Below are 19531 nucleotides of genomic sequence, written 5' to 3'. Positions count from 1 at the left end.
GAAGGAATGAGAGAGGGATATAAGCAAAGGGAATAGCTTGCTGTTGTGTTGATACTTGCAACAACCTTTACTTTTGCTGAACAGGAATTATAGTTTAAAAAAATGGTAATAGGTTGGTGTGCTTGACATCAAACTCTTCAGAGTTGGATTTCTGCTTCAGATGTATGGGTGTTAATGTGCTTTTTCCCCACTATAACATTTGGTTTTATAAGCCCAGCATGCTTTTATATGCATGTATAAATAGCTTGTGTGTTGAAATATATATACAAACATTGCATGGGTAAAAATTCTAGGCAGACTATGCCAGGATAGCCAGCCAGAGGAAACAATAATTATGGGTAATATTTGAATCATTCATGATGTTGATGAAAAAAAAAAAAATTTGTTGCTACCAGAAGTATTATTGTAGGTAGGCATTGGGTAAGGTGTCAGAGGGAATTTGGAAGGGGTTGTATATGAGACTGACAGAGACAGTTGCTGTAATATTGTTATATATTTTGGATAAGGTGTCAGTTGGAACATATACCCAAGCCTGTCTTATCTTGCTGAAGGTATGGGACTTTTCCCTTTAGTATTTCTTGAAGGCTGCAATGTGAGGCTGTACTTGAGGTTAGGATCTGTTCTTCCTTTCCTATCCTCAGAGGTACAGGATCTCCCTATCCCAGCAATACCCTGTCCTTACTCGCTCACAGCCTGCATGCCTTCATGTGTGTGGCTGACCTCTACACGTGGCTCGGAAGACAGGAAAGCGCTACTGCTGCAGAGACAGAGGGCAAACAGGAGCATGGCCAGAGCCACCGGGCTGCACCAAGAGCACCCCGCCAGCCCTCAAGTGGGGACGAGGGCAGCAGAGGTGCTGCAGGGTTGGGCACGGGGCTAGTGCTGTGGGTACCAGTGCTGGGACCAATTCAGTTCTGGTCCCACACTGCTGTTGTACCAGCAGGTCTTCTATTACTGTGGGTGCAGTGAGATTTGTGAGAGCAGAGCAGGCCTTTGTTCTGCAGTAGGCCAGAAGGCAGCCCTATTTCTGAAAGCTAGCAGCACCACAGCAAAGCAAAACTCAACATATATCTCCAGTAAAAATGTTAAAAAGGCAGCTGATAACATCTTTTTCTGCCATTTCCATCTTGCTGCAAGCTGTGAAAAGCACCAACACTCCAGCATACTGAACATGCAATACCAAAACAGCAGGGGAGAAGGAAGAATTTGGTTCCAATTTAAGTAGTGTATTTATGTTTTTAATTAAGACTTATTTTTAAGACCCTTTGTTTTTTCAAATTAAATGAGTTCACATGCTGTGTTAAACATTTCCTTACCTCACATGGCATTATGATATAGGAGCTACTCCCCCTAGAATGGCAGCATAAATGAAAAAATGAGAAAAGCCTTTAGGCACAGCTGGGAGACTCTCTTCCAGCAGATGTTAAAGTTGTCACACTACCTTGATGTTGGTACTAGCTGTTTTTTCCCCTCTTCCTCATCTAAGCTTGCTATAGATCACTTTATTGGTCTGCAGTAAAAGAACAAAAATTTGGATCAAATATTGTTGCGTATCAGTCTTCTGTTAAATGGGAGAGAGAAGAGGCAGGCTGAAGAGCATATGGAATTACAGAATTAAATGTCCAGTTAGTCACTTATTCACAATGAGAGCTTTGACACAAGAAGAGAGGCGCAGCCTGTGTTACTTTTCAAGAAGGATTAGGCATGTCTTCTGAACCTCTCTTACCTTTTCTGCCTTCTTTTGGAAAATTTTCTTCTATGAACGCAAATGTCATTGATCACAGATGTGGCCTGCCTAGGGAGCAGAACATCTCATCATCTAATTCCAAGCTCTCTTTTTGTGAATCTGAGGTGGGAAAAAGGGCATTTGTTTTTTCTAAACAAGTTTCTAGCACGTACTTTGCCAAGGGATGAATTTTCACCTGAAATGCTGCTGTTCAGTTGCTATGCCTTTCAAACAAATGAAGGTAGTAGTGATGTTCTCTGCTCTATTTGGATTCTTCTAAGCAGCATGTTGTGTGATTCCTAGGCTTCTATATGCTTATGTAGGTATGGTGTGTTGACCTTGGCCAGCTGCCAGATGCCCATCCAGCTGTTCTCTCATTCCCCCTCCTCAACAGGACAGGGGGAGAAAATAAGATGAAGAAGCTTGTGGGTCAAGATAAGGACAGGGAGATCACTTACCAATTACCATCATCAGCAAAACAGACTCAACTTGGGGAAAATTAATTTATTGCCAATTAAAATAGAGTAGGACGGTGAGAAACAAAGACAAAAGCTGAAATACCTTTCCCTCATCCCCCTTCTTCCCAAGCTCAGCTTTACTCCTTTATTCCCAACTCCTCTACCTCCTCCCCTCCAGCCAGAGCAGTGCAGGGGGGATGGGGAATGGGGGGTTACAGTCAGTTCACAGAATCACAGAATCGTATAGGTTGGAAAAGACCTTTAAGATCGTCGAGTCCAACCATAAACCTAACACTACCAAGACCACCACTATACCATGTCCCTAAGCACCTCATCCAAACGTCCTTTAAATACCTCCAGGGACGGCGACTCAACCACTTCCCTGGGCAGCCTGTTCCAATGCTTGATAACCCTTTCAGTGAAGAAAAATTTCCTAATATCCAGTCTAAAACTCCCCTGGTGCAACTTGAGACCATTTCCTCTTGTCCTATCACTTGTTACCTGGGAGAAGAGACCGACCCCCACCTCTCTACAACCTCCTTTCAGGTAGTTGTAGAGAGCAATAAGGTCTCCCCTCAGCCTCCTTTTCTCCAGGCTAAACTAGCCTTTTCTCCAGGCTAGTTTCTCCGCCACTGGCGTTTCCCTCTTGGCTCCTGTTGCCTCAGTATCCCCTAGCTCAACTCCGTTCAACTTCAGCTGTGCCCCAGCATACCCCGCACATCTCGGAGACACAGGCCGAGTGCCCTCGCTGGCACCCGCTCCCTCTCACCGTGGCACGTCGTCCCTCAGCTTCCCTCGGGCAAGCCTGATATTATCCCCCTCCCCCTTCGAGTCTAGCTTAAAGCTCTGCCCCGCAAGTTCCTGAGCAAAGATTCTCTTTCCCCTTTGAGAAAGATGGATCCCATCAGACGCCAGCAAACCTGGTGCTGTGTAGGCCATCTCGTTGTCAAAAAAACCAAATCCATGGCGATGACACCAGCCACGGAGCCATGCGTTAATAGATTGGGTGTCTCTGTTCCTTCTTGTGTTGCTGCCCACCACTGGAAGGAGAGAGGAGAAAATAACCTGTGCTCCAGAGTCCCTTACTAGCTGTCCCAAGGCCCTGAAGTCTCTTTTGATCGCCCTAGGACTTCGTGTTGCAGCCTTATCGCCCCCCACATGGAAGAGCAGTAGGGGGTAATAGCCTGAGGGCCGTACCAGGCTAGGGAGTACCCTCGTGACATCCTTCACGCGGGCCCCAGGGAGGCAGCAGACTTCCCTAAGAGGAGGGTCCGTCCGGCATATCGGACCCTCGGTTCCCTTCAGAAGGGAGTCACCCACAACTATAACCCATCTTCTCTTCCTTGTGGAGGTGGTGTTAAGACGAGAGGTACGTTCTTCTGACCTGGGCGACACCTCTGGCGTAGATAGACTGTCATCCCCATCCTCCATTGACTGGCCTGCCACCTCCAGGGCCTCATACCTGTTGTGCAGAGGCACCTGAGGGGGCGAGGCAGGCAGGGAGGGCCTTCGCCTGCCGCCACAAGCGTGGACTCGCCTCCATTCGCTCTCCTCTGAGCTGCTGCCTTCAGCCCGCTGTGGGGGGGATACAGGATCCCCTTGATCGTGGGTTCTTACTGGCGGCTGCTGCTGCTCCTATTCCTGTCTCAGGGGGGGCAGAGCATGGCACCACCAGTCTATCTCTTTCTCAGCCTCCCTGATGCTCCTTAACCTTTCTACCTCCTCCTGTAGCTCTGCCACCATGCAGAGCAAATCATCCACCTGGTCACACCTCACACAGCTGTCTGCACAGCTGCCATGCGTGAACAGTGAGAGGCCCAGGCACTCCCTGCAGCCTGAGACCTGGGTGGCTGCATGTTTTTGTGGGAGCTCCGTCTGGGTAGCCACATCCACTCTGGCAAGCACAGAGGGCATCGCTTTCTGACAAGTGAAGACCATAGTTGAGTTCCTTCTGGAAGGATGGGGACTACAGAATGAACTCACTTCTCACAGTACCTCTTGAGCTGCTAGGGTGCCTTCGCCTTCCCTACACGCCCTGCCTGCGCCAACTGCCGCGCCACGCCCTTCCAACGTGCCACGCCCTGTTTGCCCATCCTGGTCGCTTGCGCTCCCTGGGAGATGCTCTTGTAAGGGAAGGGAATTGTCGCCGTCCCTCTCATCCCCGCCCACGCTGAGTCAGAGCCGGGCCCTCGTCAGGAGCTCCCGCCTTCCTGCTCAGGGGCCGGGGCATGGCTGCGGTAGCCCTCTCGCTCCATGTCCCTCCTTTTTTTTCCTCCCTTCCCTGCGCAGTTTTGCCGCGGTTTCGCCGATCCAGCAGCGGTCCCCCGACGTGGTCCTCTGTCTCAGAGCTGCTCGCCTCGGAGGCTTCACTGAAATGTTCATAACAGTTCATTTCTGCCACTCCTTCCTCCTCACACTTTTCCCCTGCTCCAGTGTGGGTCCTTCTGATGGGCTGCAATCCATCAGGATAAACCTGCTCCAGCATGGGTCCCCCACGGGCTGCAATTCCTGTCAGGAGAACCTGCTCCTGCGTGGGCTCCTCTCCATAGGCTGCAGTTTGAAGAAATCTGTTGGGAATATCCAACTGCTCCTGTGTCAGGTCCTCTCCACAGGCTGCAGGGAAATACCTGCTCCACTGGGGTCTCTTCCAAAAATTCTACAGGCTGCAGGGGAATCTCTGCTCTGGCACCTGGAGCAACTCCTCCCCCTCCTTCTCCTCTGACCTTGGTGTTTGCAGGATTGTTTCTCAAGCTTTTTCTCCCCCCTCACTCCTCACTGTCTGTGCAGCGTTTTGCCTTTTCTTAAATGTGTTTTCACAGAGATACCACCAGCTTCACTGATTGGTTCAGCTTTTTTCTGCGGTGGGTCTGTTTCTGGGCCAGCTGGAATCAGCTGTGTCTGGCACAGGGCAGCCCCTGAACTCTTCACACAGAGGCCACCCCTGCAGCCTCCCCTGCTACTGAAACCTTGCCATGTAAACCTATTATATTAGAAAAGAGATTGCCATATTGGTTGTGGAGAAGCATGTTTCATTTGGAAGTGGAATCATATGTTTACAGTGTCGGGGACTTGGAGAAGAGGGAGCTGATTAGGTTGCTCTTAAGGCCTAGGTACTGTAGAAACTTTTAAAAAGTAACATTCAATTGTATTATTTAGAAATACTTGAATGCTAAAATTGAAACATGCAGTTGGAGGGGAGATGAAAGGATGGAAAAGAAATACATGCCCACAAGAAATACATTTCCCACAGCATTCTCCTGTAGAAACTGGCTGCTCATGGCTTGGATGGGCGTACTCTTTGCTGGGTAAAGAACTGGCTGGATGGCCGGGCCCAAAGAGTGGTGGTGAATGGAGTTAAATCCAGTTGGTGGCCGGTCACAAGTGGTGTTCCCCAGGGCTCAGTATTGGGGCCAGTTCTGTTTAATATCTTTATCAATGATCTGGACGAAGGGATCGAGTGCACCCTCAGTAAGTTTGCAGATGACACCAAATTGGGTAGGAGTGTTGATCTGCTTGAGGGGAGGAAGGCTCTACAGAGGGATCTGGACAGGCTGGATCGATGGGCCGGGGCCAATTGTATGGGGTTCAACAAGGCTAAGTGCCGGGTCCTGCACTTGGGCCACAGCAACCCCATGCAATGCTACAGGCTTGGGGAGGAATGGCTGGAAAGCTGCCAGGCAGAAAAGGACCTGGGGGTGTTGGTTGACAGCCGCCTGAATATGAGCTGGCAGTGTGCCCAGGTGGCCAGGAAAGCCAATGGCATCCTGGCTTGTATCAAAAATAGTGTGGCCAGCAGGACTAGGGAGGTGATCGTGCCCCTGTACTCGGCACTGGTGAGGCTGCCCCTCGAATACTGTGTTTGGTTTTGGGCCCCCCACTACAAGAGAGACATTGAGGTGCTTGAGTGTGTCCAAAGAAGGGCAACAAAGCTGGTGAAGGGTCTAGAGCAGAAGTCTTATGAGGAGCGGCTGAGGGAGCTGGGGTTGTTTAGCCTGGAGAAAAGGAGGCTCAGGGGAGACCTTATCGCTCTGTACAACTACTTGAAAGGAGGTTGTAGAGAGGTGGGGGTCGGTCTCTTTTCCCAGGTAACTAGTGATAGGACAAGAGGAAATGGCCTCAAGTTGCGCCAGGGGAGGTTTAGACTGGATATTAGGAAATTTTTCTTCACCGAGAGGGTTATCAAGCATTGGAACAGGCTGCCCAGGGAAGTGGTTGAGTCACCATCCCTGGAAGTATTTAAAAGACGTTTGGATGAGGTGCTTAGGGACATGGTATAGTGGTGGTCTTGGTAGTGTTAGGTTTACGGTTGGACTCGATGATCTTAAAGGTCTTTTCCAACCTATACGATTCTGTGATTCTGTGATTCTGTGAAATCAAATTTATAAAGGGCATTAGGTTCATTAGGTTCAACCTTGTGCCTATTGCTAATTAGAGACTTGCACCAGCTATAAGAACACACTGCCTGACTTGCTGGCTCACTTGTGCAGTTACAGGTTCAAATAATGTCAGTTTTCCCACAATCTGTAGTTGAGTGAAGTGCAGAATACAGATTTTTTTTTAAAAAAGCTTGATCATAAAACACCTCTTACTAAATGGAGGCAGTGGCTGTACAAGCTTTACCTACAGCACTCTATCAGAGCTGTTTAGTGGAGGAAGGAGAAAGGTCCTTCTCCCCATTGCCAGCTCCCCTCGTACATTGTGCAAATGCTTGATCTTTGCAGAAATACAAATCAAAAGGAGTAAAATCAATTAAAATGAATTAAGTGTGATAGTTACCAATATTACCAAACTCTAATGTCTGGTATTTAGACCTCTACATAGTTCTCCTTAAAAATGACAATTAACTCCTAACAAAAAATAATTTTGATTAGCCAACCCATTATTAGTTTAGGGTTTCCTGAATGACCATGCTTCAGTTTGCTGGGTTATTGGTGGACTAAGATATTTGTTCTGCGGGATCTAGGGAGGAAAAGGATGTTATCCAAGGTGGCAGTTATTGGCGTGGAGCTGCCTGTACAATCAATATCCAACACAGATCATGAGAGGGCTCAGTGAATTCAATCAGGCTCTGGTCCTGCTACCCCTATTTCCAGGGAACAGCAATTCTTCCCAGTACTTAAAGTAAAAAGCAGAATGAATAAGGCTTGTAGAAGCCATTTTTGACATGTGAAAGGTTATCATAATTTTGACCATAACTTTGGAAATTAAATATAATACTGAGAAAAAGTATTACACTGTAAGAAACGGAAATGGCGGCATTAATTGAACCTTAATGCTAAAAAGGTTGCCATCAAAGATACCTGCTGCTTTGACTCTATATCTGGCCCATGTTTTCTTTGGCCCTGCAGCATTGTCAGAGGGAGTGTTATGATTCAGTGCCTGAGAAATAACTTATGCCATGAAAAATCCTGGAGTTCTTGGTCGAAAATACAAGCTCATTTAAGCTGTTAGAGAGCTTCTCTGCTCAGACTCCTTCTGACAAACCCTTGGCATATGCAATAAACCCCATTCCAGAATTCTTGTCAAAAGAATGACGAATCCATTCTTCTTGCATTCCGTAGGTTTTTGGCTAGTGAGGATATTTTTTTCAGATTGCCAAACTGATACTCTGTCAGCACAATTGTAACACACATGGCTGTTTCATTGCTCCTTCTGAACTCATTCAGCATCACTGATCTTACTTGGGTAAATGTTTGTGAAACCAAATTTATGTGCTAAAGTATGCATATACTGTGGAATAAAAATATGAATGCTCATTTGAAACTCAGACTATGTAGAATGAAAAGTCACTGGTGCAACCTGGCTGTTGTGTTAAGGAATAATTATTTGAGCTGTTAATGAATCTGTCTGCTTTTGCAAAGATCAAGGAAAAAAATGAAATCTTTTAAACACGCTTTGCCACAATGATATTTTAAAATTGGCAATTCTTAAACTGTTCTTCTATGTTAACATATTGTAAAACCTGGTTTTTAGTCCAAAATATTGGCCTGTAACATCTAATAGTTGAATCCAATTTATGTGGAGATAGGAAGATACTGGAGATATATACTTTCAGATGGAACAGAACAGCATTCCGGTACTCTGGAGATACCCAGCTTCCTCCTCATTAATAAAAAATAAGCTATAGTAACGTAGTTGGGTTATTTGAAAAAGTTTAATTGTATTTTTCCTCTACAAATTAGACTGGAGCGTGGCATTTGTGGCTATTTTTTTAACATTTGCAATTCTAATTTTTGGAGTAATTTTTTTTCGATTGAGTCTGAATCTGTGTTTTATAAAGATCACTTATGCCTCCTACCTTTAATATAGGCTCTATTTTGTTGGACAACAGTTCTTACTACATTTTAAATTACCCCATTTTCTAAGATCTCCAAGTATGTTGCTTTTCTTTTGCAATTTAGATTTTTTGTCTCATGGTGCCTTTTAACTTAGATCCAGCTATTATTAGAAAAATGTACTTTTTCCATGAAGCTAGTCTCCCATTCTGCAGACCAAAAGCTTAGTACAAATCTTTAGGTTGGTTGTTTGTTTGGGTTTTTTTAATAAAAGCATGGTTTAAATTACTTGCTTTCTAAATCTTATTTTTAGTCCTAAGAAGTAAAATATTTATTTTTTTGCTTGCATACATATGACTGAGAACATTAGCAAGCTATATCATTACAATGTGAAGCTTTCTGTGTAGATGTTTGTTTTAAGCTTGTCTGATGATTTGGGGGCATTGGGAAGAATAATATGAGAGCAGGCAAAGTAATTTATTGTCTGGGTCAGATACGAAAAATGATCACTTTGAGACTTGTATAAAAGAGTTTAAAAATACTTTTTTTTCAGGTATGTCAATGAGATCTTTTCTTTGGAAAATCAAGCCATGTATTTGGTGCCCGAGATTGCCTATTCAGTCAGCTTCAAGCATCATTTAAGAAAAGATATTGTCCCAGACTTTTAAAACAGAAGGACTGTACTAGATCTGGATTATTAATATATTTTATATATTTCAACTGAAATCATCTCACTTAACAGTTTACTTTCACTGAAGATAGACTAAGACAGTGTCATTTTGGTTTCTAAACATTTTCTATTCCACTGTCAAAATACAGGTCATGATAGGCAATATTGTATATTTTTCTTAAAAATAAATTATAAGACCACTGGAATTATTTTATAAGCTGCTGATCCTAAATTTGGGAGCTCAGTGCTATCTGACAGTAGCACCCCTTCTTCAGGACACTTCATCTAGATGCTAGTCAATACATAGATATTGATGTGGTTGATATTTATGAAAATGAAACTGTCAATTTTCAAATGTCATACCTGAGACAGTGAATGAAAGTTTCCTGCCACTGAATTGTGCCTCTGAAATATAGTACAATGTGTGGTGTGTCTTGCAAAACTCAATAACAATCTTCATCTAACTTAAAGATGGCGGTAGAAACTTTAGCATCAGCTGTGAAAACAGGTTTGGAGGAAAGAAAAAGTAGGAAGGGCTGTTCAGTCTGGGGGATCAGTCCTTTCAGGGACTGAACTGAGAAGGAGGAAGCATGTGAAGGACTGAAAGAGTAAGGGACAGAGCGAGCAAAGGAGGAAGTGGGCAACGGAGTGAGTGAAGACGGGAGGGAGGGAGTAAAGGAGGAAGCGAGCAAGGGGTCGTGCGAAGGAGGTAGTGAAGGAGTGAATGAAGGAGGGAGGAAGGGAGCATGGGAGCATGCAGAGGAGTGTGCGGAGGAGCGAGCGAAGGAGTGAGAGAAGGAGCAAGCAAGGGAGGGAAGGAGCTGAGCGAGTGAGTGAATGACTGAGCGAATGAAGGGGCAAATGAAGGCGTGAGAGAGCAAGCGAGGGAATGGAGGAGTGCATGAAGGGGCAAACAAGCGGAGAAGCATATGGAGGAGCAAGTGAAGGAGCATGTGAGCAAATGAGGGAAGGAAAGAGGGAGCAAAGGAGCGAATGGAGGAACAAAGCAGCGAAGGAGCAAGCAAAGCAGCAAGCGGGGGAGTGAGTGAAGCAGCAGAGGAGCAATTGAGTGGAGGAGCAAGCGAAGCAGTGAAGCAGCAGAGGAGCAAGCAAAGGAATGCACAAAGCAGTGAACGAATGAAGGATCAGTCAAAGCAGCAAGCAGGCGAAGCCGTGGAGGAGTGAAGCAGCAGAGGAGAGACCAAGTGAAGGAGCGGAGCAGCAGGGGCGTGAGTGAGAAAAGCAGCAGAGGAGCATGTGAGCGAAGGAATGAGAGGGCAAAGCAGTAAACGTGTGAGCAAAGCAGCAAAAGAGCAAGCAAGTGAAGGAGTGAGTAGATTAAGCAGTGGAGGAGCGAGGGAGCAAAGCCGCGGAGGGGTAAGGGAGGTGAGGAGTGAGCAAGCCGACCAACAGAGGAGCGAGCAAGCAAAGGACCGGAGGAGAGAGTGGAGGAGTGAGCAAAGTAGCAAAGGAGAGCAGGAGCAAGTGGAGGAGCGAAGGAGCGAGAGTAGCAGTGGAGCAGTGAGCAAGTGGAGGAGCAGGGGAGCATGTGAGCAAAGGAGTGAGCGAAGCAGTGATGCAGCGAGTGAGCAAAGCAGCCAAGTAGTGAGTGAAGGAGTGAGTGAAGGGGCGAGCGAGTGAAGCAGCAAAGGAGTGGGCAAAGCAGTGAAGCTGTGAGCGACCGAAGCAGCGAGAGGAGTGAGCGAAAGGGGGATACGCGAAGCATCAGAGGAGCAAGCGAAGGAGTGAGCGAGCAAAGCAGCAGAGGGGTAAGGTAGCAGTGAAGCAGCGGAGGAACACGGGAGTAGAAGAGCAAAGGAGCGAGCAATGCAGCAAGCAAGCAGAAGCATCAGAGGAGCAAGCGAAGGAGTGAGCGAGCAAAGCAGCAGAGGGGTAAGGTAGCAGTGAAGCAGCGGAGGAACACGGGAGTAGAAGAGCAAAGGAGCGAGCAATGCAGCAAGCAAGCAGAGCAGTGAAGCAGTGAGTCAGCAAAGCAGCAAAGGAGTGAGCAAAGGAGCGAGCGGGTGACACAGCAAAGGAGCAAGTGACGCAGCAAAGGAGCAAGCAAAGCAGTGAAGCAGTGAGCAAAGCAGTGAGAGGTGGAGAGAGCACATGGAGGAGCATGCAAAGCAGTAGAGGAGCAAGCGAGGGAGCAAGCAAGTGAAGCAGTGAAGGAGCAAGGGAGTGGAGGAGTGAGTCTGAGAAGCAGTAGAGGAGCAAGCGCAGGGGCGAGCAAAGTAGTGGAAGAGCAGAGGAGTAAGCAAAGGAGCAAGCAAAATAGCAGAGAAGCAAGTGAAGGAGTGAGTGGAGACATGGAGAAGCAAGCAACGGAGCAAGGGGAGGAGCGAAGAAGTGAGCAAGCAAAGGAGTGAGTGAAACAGCAAAGGAGTGAGCAATAGATTGAGCAAATGAAAGAGCAAAGGAGCGAGCGAAAGGAGCTAGCAGAGGAGTGAAGGAGCGAGCAGAGGAGCAGAGGAGCAAGCAAAGGAGCGAATGAGAAAAGCTGCAAAGGAGCAAGCAAAACAGTTGAAGGGGTGATCTAAGGAGTGAGCAAAGGAGTGAGCGAGTGAAGGAGCGAGCAAAGGAACAAGCAAGTGAAGCAGCGAAGGAGCAAGCAAAGGAGCAAGGGAGCAAACGAAGGTGCAAGCAAAGCAGCGAAGGAGTGAGCAAAGCAGCGGGGTGAGCAAGCAAAGCAGAGAGTGAAGCAGCAAGCAAGTGAAGCAGCGGAGGAGAGAGGGAGCATAGGAGCAAGCCAGCCAAGCAGCAGAGGAGAAAGCAAAATAGTGAAGGAGTGCAGGAGCAAGCGAAGGAGTGAGCGAGCGGAGGAGCAAGCAGAGTTGCAAAGGGTTGAGCGAGTAAAGCAGCTGAGCAGAGCAGTGAAGGAGTGAGCGAGGGAAGCAGTGAGTGACACAACGAGTGAGCAAAGGAGCAAGCACACAAACCAGCGAGTGAAGGAGCAAAGCAGCAAAGCAGCAAGCGAGTGAAGCAGCAAAGGAGCAGGCCAAGCAGTGAAGCAGTGGAGGGGTGAGAAAGTGGAGGAGAGAGCGAAGCAGCAGTGAGTGGAGGAGCGAGCAAGGCAGCGAGTGAACAAAGGAGAGAAAAGGGAGGGAGAAGGGGAGAGAGGAAAAAAGAGGGAGAGGAGGGAGAGAGCAGGAGAGAGAGAGATGGGGGAAGAGAAAGGGAGAGGAAAGGGAAAGAGAGAAAGGGAAAGGCAGGAGAGAGAGGGGGGGAGAAAGAAGAGGGGGCAGAGAGAAGGGGAGAGAAAAAAAGGAGAGGAGAGAGTGGGAGAGAGAAAGAAAGAGAAATGGAGAGTGAGAGTGAAAGAGAAAGAGGGAAAGGTAGGAGAGAGAGAAAGGGGGGGAGAGAGAAAGAAGGAGCGAAACAAGAGAGAAAGGAGGAGAGAGAGGGAGAGGGACAGAGACAGGGAGATGGGGAGAGAGAGAGAAGGAGTGAGAGGGAAAGAGAGAGAGAAAGAAAGAGAACGTTAAAGAGATGGAAAGAGAGGGAGAGAACAAAAGGGAGAGAGAGAAAAAGGAGGGGGAGAGAAAGCAATACAGACAGTTGACCCAACCTGACTGAAGAGATATTCCATGCCATATAATGTCATGCTCAGCAATAAAAACTGGGAGCGTAGTCTTGAATCAGCACCAAACAGAGCCTGCCTAAATGGTGACTTCAGTCCACAGAATACAGCTCATATTTACACCACTACAGTCTCTGAGCTCCCCCCTTCGAGGCACAGTGTCATTACCTGAATTATGGGACAGTCAGCAACTTCTTTCATATGCAGCAAGAGTTAGGAAATTGTCCAAGAACATGCTGAGTTACTGCAATGGCTTCTAATGCAGTTACACTCACAGATGTATTTATTAAGGGATCCTATTCCTAAAAGAGTTATGCCTCATTTCACAGGTTTGTCCTGCAAAGGCCAGCGAGGGAAACCAACCTGCTTTTTGCTTTTTCCGTTGTGTAAGGGAAAGAACCCAGAGCTGAAGAAAGTTCTTCCACAAGGCACCCAGAATTTAAATGTTTTGTAAGCTTTGAGTAGTTCATAGTCAGCACCGTTAAACCTACATGGCAAATCACAGAATCACAGAATCACAGAATCGTATAGGTTGGAAAAGACCTTTAAGATCATCGAGTCCAACCGTTAACCTAACACTGCCAAGTCCACCACTAAACCATGTCCCTAAGTGCCATGTCTACATGTCTTTTAAATACCTCCAGGGATGGTGACTCAACCACTTCCCTGGGCACCCTGTTGCAACGCTTGATAACCCTTTCGGTGAAGAGACTTTTCCTAATATCCTGTCTAAACCTCCCCTGGCGCAACTTGAGGCCATTTCCTCTCGTCCTATTGCTTGTTACCTGGGAGAAGAGACCGACCCCCACCTCTCTACAACCTCCTTTCAGGTAGTTGTAGAACGTGATAAGGTCTACTCTTACCCAGGCCTGTAGCATTGCATGGGGTTGTTGTGACCCAAGTGCAGGACCCGGCACTTAGCCTTGTTGAATCTCATACAATTGGCCTCGGCCCATCAATCCAGCCTGTCCAGATCCCTCTGTGGAGCCTTTCTGCCCTCAAGCAGATCAACACTCCTGCCCAACTTGGTGTCGTCTGCAAACTTACTGAGGGTGCACTCGATCCGCTCATCCCCATTCATAAAGATATTAAACAGAACTGGACACAATACTGAGCCCTGGGGAACACCGCTTGTGACCGGCCGCCAACTGGATTTAACTCCGTTCACCACCACTCTTTGGGCCCGGCCATCCAGCCAGTTCTTTACCCAGCGAAGAGTACGCCCATCCAAGCCATGAGCAGCCAGTTTCTCCAGGAGAACGCTGCAGGAAACGGTGCCAAAGGCTTTACTGAAGTCTAGATAGACAACATCCACAGCCTTTCCCTCATCCACTAGGAGGGTCACCTTGTCATAGAAGGAGATCAGGTTAGTCAAGCAGGACCTGCCTTTCACAAACCCATGCTGACTGGGCCTGATCACCTGGGTGTCCTGTACGTGCCGTGTGATGGCACTCAAGATGATCTGCTCCATAACCTTCCCCGGCACTGAGGTCAGACTGACAGGCCTGTAGTTCCCCGGGTCCTCCTTCCGGCCCTTCTTGTACATGGACGTCACATTTGCTAACCTCCAGTCAACTGGGACCTCCCCGGTTAGCCAGGACTGCTGATAAAGGATGCAAAGTGGCTTGGTGAGCACTTCCGCCAGCTCCCTCAATACCCTTGGGTGGATCCCATCCAGCCCCATAGACTTGTGTGTGCCTAAGAAGTGGTGTAGCAGGTCGCTAACCATGTCCCCTTGCATTATGGGGGCTTCATTCTGCTCCCCATCCCTGTCTTCCAGCTCAGGGGACTGGGTGCCCCGAGAACAACTGGTCTTACTATTAAAGACTGAGGCAAAGAAGGCATTAAGTACCTCAGCCTTTTCCTCATCCTTTGCCACTATGTTTCCCCCCACGTCCAATAAAGGATGGAGATTCTCCTTAGCCCTCCTTTTGTTGCTAATGTATTTATAGAAACATTTTTTGTTGTCTTTTACCGCAGTATCCATATTTAGTTCTAGTTGGGCTTTGGCCCTTCTAATTTTCTCCCTGCATAACCTCATGATGTCCTTGTAGTCCTCCTGAGTTGCCTGTCCCTTCTTCCCAAGGTCATAAACTGTCTTTTTTTTCCTCCTGAGTTCCAGCCAAAGCTCTCTGTTCAGCCAGGCTGGTCTTCTCCCCCACCTGCTCGTCTTTCAGCACATATGCTGGGAGCCGCCCAGCTGGAAGGCAGCTTGGCAGAAAAGGACCTGGGGGTCCTGGTGGACAATAAGTTGAATACGAGCCAGCAATTTGCCCTTGCAGCAAAGAAGGCTAATGGTATCCTGGGCTGCATTAAGAGGAGTGTTGCCAGCATATTGAGTGAGGTGATCTTTCCCCTCTACTCAGCACTGGTGAGGCCACACATGGAATGCCATGTCCAGTTCTGGGCCCCCCGTACAAGAGACACATGGACATACTGTTCAGGGTCCAACAAAGGGCTATGAAGATGATTAAGGGACTGGAGCATCTCTCCTATGAGCAAAGGCTGAGAGAGCTGGGACTCTTTAGCCTAGAGAAGGGAAAGCTCAGGGATCTCATCAAAGTATTTAAATACCTGAAGGGAAAAGAGAAGGTGCAAAGAAGATGGAGCCAGGGTCTTTTCAGTGGTGCACAGTGACAGGACAAGAAGCAATGGGTACAGTAAGGGTGACCGAGCACTGGAACAGGTTGCCCAGAGAGGTGGTGGAGTCTCCATCCTTGGAGGTATTCAAAAGCCATCTGGATATGGTCCTTGGCAATCGGCTGTCGGTGGCCCTTCTTGAGCAGGGGAGTTGGTCTAGATGAACTCCAGAGGTCCTTTCCAACCTCAGCCATTCTGTGATTCTATGGTTCTATGATTCTATTATTCTATGTGTATTTGTTAGAACAGCCCAGCCTAAAATCTACTACTTTGTCAAAGCTATGGTGGCAGAACTGTTTTATTTAACTGAAAGTTCCCTGTTTCATGGTTTTATATCTAACTTTTATCCTTTCAGCATGAATGTAGTATTGGTACAGAATTATATTTAAGCCTTATCTCCTGGATTATACACTTATGTAGAGGAAATTATCTTTTGGCTCTTCCAGATGCTTGTAATGATAATCTCCCCCCTCCCCCCTTTTTAACATTTTAAAATAAATAACCTCTAACCTAACTTAAAGAAAAAAAAGTGTATACTGGAAAAGTTTGAGGTGAAGATACTTCAAATCTCTGCCTGTCTTTGGATACTTTGGCGTTCCAAAGCTCGGACACACAGACACACTAGCACAACCTACCTAGTGGTGTTTTGAGGCATTTGACAGGTTGCTGAAAATGGTATCCGCCCTTAAAATCAGAAACTTCTGTGCTCTTATTTTAAGGCATGTAGGATTTCACGTGAGCCTAACATATTAAAGTACATTTTATGTTATGTTTCCCAGGCCACCTCTTTTGCCAAGGTGATTTAAAAAAAAAAAACCAACTGGTTAGAAATTTATTGTTTACTAGCATTTGCACAGGTATAATAGTTTCATTTTTTTCTTTTTTTTTTTTCTCTTCCTAAAGTTTCATCAGCGGTGGTGAGAACTTGTTAAACACAAATATGTGCCTGGATATGGAGATGTTGAGAAATTTCTCAGAGAAGATCAGGTCGGTTCCAGTTAATTAACATTTTCAAAATAATCACCTTTTACTGTGTCAAACTAAAAACTGGTTTTAATATCTTTTCTTGCTGTGGATTGTCAAAAACTTGAATTTTTATTCATTTCTTTCCCTTTCCTTAAAAACTGTGGATTAAGAAAGCTACCTAGTTGTACTTAGCCCTACCTAAGCATGCTCATCTTCTGGTAAGTGGTTAAACAGGATATATCATCTACTTTGCTTTAATTTTATGCAAGCCACAGGTGGTAGTGATGCTGGAAAAATGCTTCCCAGCATCGTTTCCATTTGCAGGATGACAAAGGCAAGTCTAGGTGTGAATATTAATGCATATAGATGAGCGTTAGGTGCAAAATAGTCAGTGCTGTAGAGACTTAAGTTTTCAGGACCATGTTCAGAAAGAGAAATACAGGGATCTCTAGGGTAAGGGAAATGCTAGGAGAAGATTTTTAAGGTCTAAAAGGCTGGCCATACTCACTGTCTTTACTATGGCTTATTATTTAAGCAATTATGAACTTACAGTTGTAATTGTATCTCTGCTTGTTCTTTCAGTTTCACTTTCATGTATTTTTAGTCCCTATGAACTTTATAAAATCAAGACATTCACTGCCTAGGATGACTTATATATTTAAAATTTATGCAGAAAACTTTGCAAGATATATCAAAATCTGCAACATATTCATGTCTTTGCCTTTTATGTTGACAATGAACAAAGTCATTTACAGCCTATGAAGTTTTTATGCTTTCAAACAAATATATTTTGCCACAACAGCACAATAAAGTTATTACAGTCTCCCATACTCTTTCTTCCAGCTCTAGAGTATGCCTCCTATTTATATCTCCTCAAGATTTATAATTTCCTCAAGTTTATACAAACAAACAAACATGTTGAACTGCATTATGTTTGGAACAGATATTATGCCAAATAAAGACTAACATTTTCTACAGTGCAGGGAAAGAATTTTTGCAACTATTTTTTAATGCCATCTTCAATATCCTTCATTTAATTTACTCCAGCGATGCATGCAGTTTATGGCACAACCAGGTTCTGGAACAATTACAACTGAAATGAGAGTAGTTGCATGTCTTTATGGATCATGAAAGACTTGGATTTTTTAAAAGTCTGGGAAAAATGCAAAAGTGACCATTTAATCCTTTTCAGGATTACAAAAACTGACTGTGTTTACTACATTTTAATGTTTGGGTTTTGGGGAAATTTATTAACACTGGGTAGAGAAGGTAATTCCTATTTGGAAGAAAATCTCTACATTTTGAAATTCTCTATGAAAGCAACTGGACCTCAGCTCCAAGACAGTGTGCCTGATATGACTGCCCTGCAGCTGCAGATCCTGGAAATCTGAGCTCTTGGGTCTCGGAATGCAAGAGAGCATGGTTAGGGAATTGGCGAGGAGTCTGGCAGGTTTCTGTCTGTCTGGGACTTTTGCCTTTAATTTCAGTCTTTGTTAAACTTTAAATTTCCTTTCTTGTTGAAACTAAATTTTTTTAAGGCTTACCAGCCAACCCCAGAAATTGTGAGGAATAATATTAAAAAATGTGTTTTTCAATGATATCCATATTTTTTCCTCTCCTTAAGCTGTCCAAACATTGAGTACAACTTTAAAAGTTAATGTGCTAAGCTGCTAATATTTTAAGGCATATGTATAATCCTATTTTGATAAGTGCAACTTAACACTGAATTCCTGTAATTAGATAAAAATATTTGTATCATCATAAAATAAAATGGCAATCCATGATGAAATTTTGTTTCCTTTTAAGTTAGCCAGTGCTTTGTTACCTGCCATCAAAGGGGGCCAGATTTTGCACCAAAATGCTCAATTATCTTTCTTGATTGCTGCTATTTCCAAAATCAGTAGTAAGGAAAAGCCTGACTTCTTACCAAACCAGAATTGTGTGTATGTTTAAGCATATCTCATATGTAAAGAGAAGATTCTGAAACACAGACCTGACCATTTTCAATTGATTTCCAGTTACAGACTTGCCAAATGGGCATTTTAGAATGGACTGAGCAAGAAAGCATTTTCTTGTTATGATATAACATACATCTCTTATATTAATGTTCTTTTTTCTTACACACTCAATGCAACATATAGGCAATCTTCCTTAGGCTAAAGAAAGCCAGAGAAAACTTTGGAGGGGGGGAGTATGTGTCATAGAGTATATGGTCTTTTCTCTGTGTGTGCATTTTTTGTTTGTTTTTAATTAAATAAGTGCTAGGAGGTAAATGGAACAAAAACTAGCTAGCTGGTCATAAGTGTTGATAGGATGAATGTGTGTTTTATTCTTCTTTCAGGCAATGGACACATATCTCTATGGCGAGTTAATGGTGAATGAAGATGCAAAATAAGAACTTGCCTATAAATGCTGTGTCCTTAGCCAGAGCAGTGGCAGATATGCCATTCTGAAAAGGTGATTTTTTTTTTTTCATGTAAAACCCTGATTTTACCTCATACAGAATGAATATGCATAGCTCACTAAACAGTAAACTTTGGCATACCATAGAATTTGTGGATGCTTAGCTCAATAAATAACTCTTGTTAAATATCTTGTTTGTTTTTAAACCCAGCTGCTGGAACACTGAGTTAGATGCATGTAGGCACTAGCTGAAGAGCACAGAGGGGCTTTGTTCTAGGTTTTGTAATGACCTGTACAATAGGCAATTGTAAGTCAGAACAGCCAGAAAAGGCCAGGCTCCACGTGCAGTTGTTTTCCATTCTGTATTCTTAACTCTGTTTACAACACATCTTAAACAAAATTGCAATTGTGTGAGAAGCAGTTTACCAAAGTTGCATATTGACTTGATAGGTAGCACAATCTTTGAAAAGAATCTGCACCCGTAATGGAATTATGAAATTGTACAAATCTGAATCGTGTGAGAACAATTTGATAATTTAAATAATTTTGTGCTAAGTGTAGTCAGGTCTTTGAAGACTGAATCTGAGGTAAGAAGAGAAGCCTTGACATTAAGAAGCTGCTTAATGTCATACACAATCTAGCTTGTTTCTGAAATTAATGGGGATGAGACAACAGAGAAAATGCAAAATTGCAAGTAATATTCACAAAATAAAGATTGCTACAGGTTATAAATTGGTCATTTGCAAAGATATTCTCCATCTTTCAGTCTATTTGAATAGCTTGAGATAACCTTACGTTATTTGTACATGT

The 19531-nt window shown here is 44.9% G+C and overlaps 1 long non-coding RNA gene across 1 annotated transcript in view; it reads left to right on the top strand.

The window, feature by feature from the left end:
- LOC142403058 (uncharacterized) overlaps positions 1–18777 on the top strand; it is a 45003-nt gene extending 26226 nt beyond the window's left edge. The window contains exons 2-3 of the long non-coding RNA XR_012773581.1: positions 16256–16339; positions 18660–18777. This is a non-coding gene — a long non-coding RNA (uncharacterized LOC142403058). The remainder of the gene's footprint in view (positions 1–16255; positions 16340–18659) is intronic.
- Positions 18778–19531: the final 754 nt, after the last annotated feature.

The sequence above is a fragment of the Mycteria americana genome (genome assembly GCF_035582795.1).
Source record: "Mycteria americana isolate JAX WOST 10 ecotype Jacksonville Zoo and Gardens chromosome W unlocalized genomic scaffold, USCA_MyAme_1.0 Scaffold_32, whole genome shotgun sequence".
Lineage (NCBI taxonomy): Eukaryota > Metazoa > Chordata > Aves > Ciconiiformes > Ciconiidae > Mycteria > Mycteria americana.
This window is presented reverse-complemented; position numbering and strand designations above follow the sequence as displayed.